The sequence below is a fragment of the Hevea brasiliensis genome, chromosome 14, assembly GCF_030052815.1.
Source record: "Hevea brasiliensis isolate MT/VB/25A 57/8 chromosome 14, ASM3005281v1, whole genome shotgun sequence".
Classification (NCBI taxonomy): Eukaryota; Viridiplantae; Streptophyta; class Magnoliopsida; order Malpighiales; family Euphorbiaceae; genus Hevea; species Hevea brasiliensis.
This window is the reverse complement of record NC_079506.1, coordinates 37,496,268-37,502,013: the sequence shown is the minus strand read 5'-3', so window position 1 is coordinate 37,502,013 and position 5,746 is coordinate 37,496,268. Positions and strand designations below refer to the sequence as shown.

Genomic DNA, 5,746 nt, shown 5'->3' with positions numbered 1-5,746 from the left:
ATTTAGTGGTACCTAATGTAAATAACAAATATGGAGTGTAAATGGAGTAATTATCACTTAAAACTTATTAAATGATTATCCTAGCATGAGTGGAGCACTATGGGAATTAAAAATTCACTAAGTGGGTAGATTACTCCACTAATGTCTTCTTCTTCCTCTCAAATTCAACTTTTCCGAATTCCATTCTCCCTAAAAATCTCCATTGCCATCCCATGTCTAGAGCTCCATCCACTCAAGATCAAGCCATCCAATGATCAAGTTGCCTTCACTAAAGTTAGAGTAAACCTCTTGGGCAGCATATTGGGATCAAAAAGGAGAGATTTGAAGGAGTTTTGGGAAGTCCCATTTGAGGTACATGTCCAATCATCTTTCATTTCTTTGTTAAACTTTGTGTTAGAGTTGAGAGGAGTTGATTTATGGAAGAAAATGGAAGATTTGTTGAGTTAGTGAAGTGTTCAATTTTCGGCAGCCCTCATGTCCATGGAGAATGAATTATTTCTTCATATATTTAGTGATTTGGGGTATTGATTTAGGTGCTTAAATGTATTGAAGTTGATTTCCATGTATAAAGTTGAATGGTAAGTTTGAAAAGTGAAAATGGAAGTTTGATGTGTGTGTATTACTTTTGGCAGCCATGGAGACACCTTGAAGACAGTTTATTTTTGCTTGTAAATGGTGGATTAAAGCATTGATTAAATGTTTATGTGTGTAAGAAATCATTTGGGTGATGTATACTTAGTATATGTGAATGTGTATTGAAATTTGAATGCTTGGAAATTATGGGAATGTAATGCATGAAATGGTAGCCTGGTTTGGTGAACCATAAGGATGTTATTTCATGTTTGGATTATAGACTATTAATGTTGAATTGTGTTGGTTGTTATGGCAGTTTGGGTATTTGTGTGAAGGTGTGAAGTTGGACATGTACAAGTGTTATGGTTAGGTGATTGAATTGTTGTAAATGAGTTTGACAAATTCTGCACTTTATGGTGTATGTTGAATGTAATTGTAAGCTGCCAAAATGACCTATAAAATGTTGTGAACTATATTTAGGTTATGGTACAAACCAGAATTAGCTTGAATATTGAGTTTGGTAAGTGTTAAAAGTGGTCTTTGATGTGTATGAAGGAAATGTAATAAAGCAGTTTGCATTTTGGGCTTAGAACCTTAAGTGTGTGGCTCCAATTGGTATGAAACCAATTGGAGATGAAACTAGGCACAAAATGTGCCAACTTTCATGAAGGAAGCTTGCCAAAATTCTGCTTGCAAGGTAGCTTGAAAAATGACCAAATCCGGATTAAGTGCAATAAAGGCCTGAAAATTTACCAATTGGGCAGCAGTTAGTGTTTAGGCCATAACTCACTCAAAACAAGTCCAATTGACATGACATTTTAACCATGAATATTTAAGACCTATATCTACAAGTCTTATGAAGACACCAAATCCCTAAAATGACCATAACCAAGTCAAACAGCTTGCACAATTTCGGGTCCAAAAACTGGCCGAACCAAAATTGACCTAAAGTGACCAATTTTGATGCAATTTGACCAGCAATAGTAAAATGACCATAACTTGGTCTACATAACTCAGAATGACCTGAAATTTTGGCCCGCGTGCAATAAGACATAGATCTACAAGTTTGTAGTTTTGACCGAAACCCGAAAACCAAGGGAACTAGGTCGTCCGGATAGGTCAATCTAGTATCCCGGAATCCAGCAAATTGCAAGAAAATGCAGTATACACGGAACTGAAATTGGTAACATGTACCAACCCTAAAAGACTATCGAATGTGACATGTTAGTAACATTAAAACCTAATTTACCTAGAATGCATTGAGGGTCGATATATTACGTTGATTAAGCAAATAATAGCATTCAGTGAATTACTTATCAAGTATTATCGTTAGAGACAGTTTAATTTAGTACTGAAACACTTCAAATTGTGTTTCTCAGTTAGCAAAGACTCAGCGAAGGGGAAGGAAACACTAAGTCAGAGCCAAGAGACAGTTATCAGAGGTTTGTGCACAACTAGTTTCTAACTGATTTTGTTTGAATATTTCATATGATTAAATGACATACTTTTCTTATGTATTATGTTTAACAAGCATTGGATTTATTTCAATGATTATTGAAATTGTTATAGTATGTATGAATTTAGCTTTGTGAAATGGTATTTCCATAAGTATTAAGCATTGTTATGGATTAAATAAATTATGTTCTGGAAAATTGTGATAAAACATGTTTTGAATTGTGATGGTAATTTTCATGGAAAAATGCAAATTTATGATTTGAATTGTGATAAGCATAAAAATTGTTGGATATTGGAATTGACTTTGAATCAAATTATATTGTAATTTATGCTCACTAAAAGGATTGTGATATTGTTTTATATCTCACTATAGATGCTTGACTAGGTTATTACCCGTCTCTCTTATTTGTTGAGAAGACAATAGAGTTAGTTGTGTTTTGATTACCATGGTACGTGCACAGGCTTAGATTTTCCTCTGATTTGAGGTTAGATCTAAGTTTATTTTATCGTTATGGCCCTTACGGAAGATTCATTATTGTGATGGTACTGTGCACGATGATTCGACCTCCCCGACCATAGGGAGTTAGAATATGATTCGACCTCCCTGACCATAGGGAGTTAGAATCACATCGAATATGGCCCTTTCGGATTAGTCTTGCATAGTTAGTGAGATAAAGAATGATTTTTGAGATACAGCATAGTTTTTGAGATACAGCATGGTTTTTGAGATGCAACATGATTTTTGAGACACAGAATGTTTTTGAATGGTAAAGAATTATGATTTCAGTTATGATTTATGTATAATTGATTTGTTGGAACTACCTTAAATGGTTAGTCATGATTTGATAAATTGAATTTCGTGATCAAAGTCATTTTATACAAATGATTTACATTATTGGCAATGAATATTTTAAGTTTAAGAATTTGATAAGTATTCATATTTTCAAATTATTTACTGTAAATTTTGTCAATGTATATTGTACTATGTTTTAAATTATAGTTGTGCACCACTGAGTTCACCACTCAGCGATAGCTTTGTATGCTGTCACAGGTAAGAAGAGCATAGAGCAGTGAGTAAGTTTCTTTGAAGACACATTCAAATCAGCTCCAGGTATATCATAGGTATACCTATGTACATAGGTTTTGATGTATGCATGTAATAATATGTATGTAAATTATTTGAGCAGTTGTATAAAAACTCTTGTAAAACATTTTGGTATGTAATTAAATGTAAATTATTGTAAATATAAATTTGAGATTTCATTTACTTGAATAGTTTTGTATTATAAATTTTGAGTCTTGTAATCAATGAAATGTTTCTTTATGAGGAGATTAGTTTGAAAATGAATTGATTGTTTATTGAGAATTGAATTGTGAATTGAAATGAAGTTATTGAAGTTGTATTTGAGAAAACATATTGGGAGCATTTTCTTTTGCAGGATTAAAGAATTGTTTTCTCAAAATACAATGCAAGACTTTGAAATTTTGAAAAAAATTTTATAACACCAGATTTTAATCGATGATTTAAATTTCGCGAAAATTGTTTTAAAATCTCTTGTAGTATATATAATGGGTTATCGGTAGGCGAAGTACGGTAATTCATTAGGTGTACTACGGGATCATGTTACATCTTACAGAGGAGTAGGGTGTGACAAAAACATCCTGCACAAATGTATGAACAACATCAATAGAAAAGACAAAATGATCATCAGCAGGATACTTCATGACATCAAAGATATTAAATTTGACAGTCTCTCCATCAAACTTCATAGTTAAGGTACCCTCATCCACATCAATTTTTATCTTGGCAAATTTTAGGAACGGTCTTCCAAACAAAATCAAAGCTGACTTTGATGAGAGAGCACTATCCTCCATATCTAGAATGTAAAAATCTGCAGGAAAAATTAATTCTCCAACCTGTACCAACACATCCTCAACTACTCCTAATGGGTAAGCATTAGAACGATCAGCTAACTGAATAATGACACTAGTTTCTTTCAAAGGACCTAAATTTAAAGTTTGAAAAATTGAATTTGACATAACATTAATAGTTGCTCCTAAATCTACCATTGCACTTTCAAATCTAGAATCACCTATTTTGCAGGGAATAGAAAACGAATTTGGATCCTTACACTTTGGGGGTAATTTTCGCTGAATTAATGCCGACACATTTTCTCCCATACTGATCTTCTCATTATTCCTCAACTTGCGCTTTGTAGTGCATAATTCCTTAAGGAATTTAGCATACCTGGGGATTTGTTTGATTGCATCAAGTAAAGATATATTAACCTCTACCTTCCTAAAAGTCTCCAAAATTTCTTTCTCTTGTTCTTCTTTTTTAGTCTTGGCAAACCTACAAGGGAATAGAGGAAGAACATAATTATTAACCTTATTCAGTCTAGGTTTAGTATTTATCTTAACTTCAGGAACTTCAAGCTCTTTTGCTCCTTGCTTCTTCTTTTTCATCGACTCATGTGGAGTCTGGTTATCAACTTCTTTCCCACTTCGCAACACTATAGCACTTGCATTTTCTCTGGGATTCATTACTGTTTGTGATGGAAGCTTTCTAGAACCTTGAGCTTCAAGCTTGCTCACAGATGAAGCTAACTGACCAATCTGCCTCTTTATGTTTAGAATGCTACTTCTGGTCTCCTATTGAAACTATTGTGTATTGCTAGCCAAAGCCTTAACAATTTCATCAAGTGACATACCTTGATTTAAGGGAGGTGGAGGTGGTTAATTAATTCACTTGTGGTCTTTGTTGCTGGTATGGGTTTTGCACCGGTTGATTCTCATAACTCAGATTGGGATAATCTCCCCATCTTGGATTATAAGTATTAGAAAAGGGATCATACCTGCGTTGTGGCTGTCCAAAATTTCCTACTGCATTAACATGTTGCAGTGATTCATCCTTTTGTAATACAGGACACATGTCAGTAGCATGACCCAAACCTGAACAAATTCCAGATACCTTAACTATTTGTATGTTCCCTACAGCCAATGGCATCACCAAAGAAGTTAAATAAAAAATCTGTTTCTCAAGGTTAGATGTACTTACCTCATTAACCTTCTTAGCTGTGTGATCCATTCTCATTCCAAACTGCTAAGGGTTTGTTGCCATGTTAGCAATCAGCCTCCTTGCCTCTTCTAGTGTCCTGTCAACCAAAGCTCCTCCACTAGCAGCATCTATCATACTATGGTCCATTGGTAGAAGTCCCTTATAGAAATACTGAATCAAAAGCTGCTCACTTATTTGATGATGGTGACAACTTGCACACAGCTTCTTAAATCGCTCCCAATACTCATACAAACTCTCTCCATTGTACTGCCGGAGGCCACAAATTTCTTTTTTTATGTTGGCAGCACGGGAAGCAGGAAAACACTTCTCCAAAAATATCCACTTCATCTCATTCAATGAGTTGACAAATCCAGAAGGAAGGTAATATAGCCAATCCTTAGTTGTGCCTTCCAGTGAAAAAGGGAAAGCTCGAAGCTTGATTTGATCCTCTGAAACTCCTTGAGGTTTCATGCTGGAACACACAATATGAAATTCCTTCAAATGCTTATGTGGATCCTCACCTACAAGACCATGAAACTTAGGCAACAAATGGATTAGTCCAGATTTTAACTCAAAAGCAACATTTAAAGCAGGGTATTGAATATGAAACTCTCAATTTAAACAAACTTCATTCCAAGGTGATCCGCATTCCAATGCATG

General features: G+C 34.5%; 1 non-coding gene across 1 annotated transcript; it reads left to right on the top strand.

Moving 5' to 3' along the window:
- Positions 1-5,279: 5,279 nt before the first annotated feature.
- LOC131173660 (small nucleolar RNA R71) lies at positions 5,280-5,386 on the top strand. Its single transcript, XR_009143973.1, has one exon. It is a non-coding gene; the product is annotated as a small nucleolar RNA R71 (small nucleolar RNA).
- Positions 5,387-5,746: the final 360 nt, after the last annotated feature.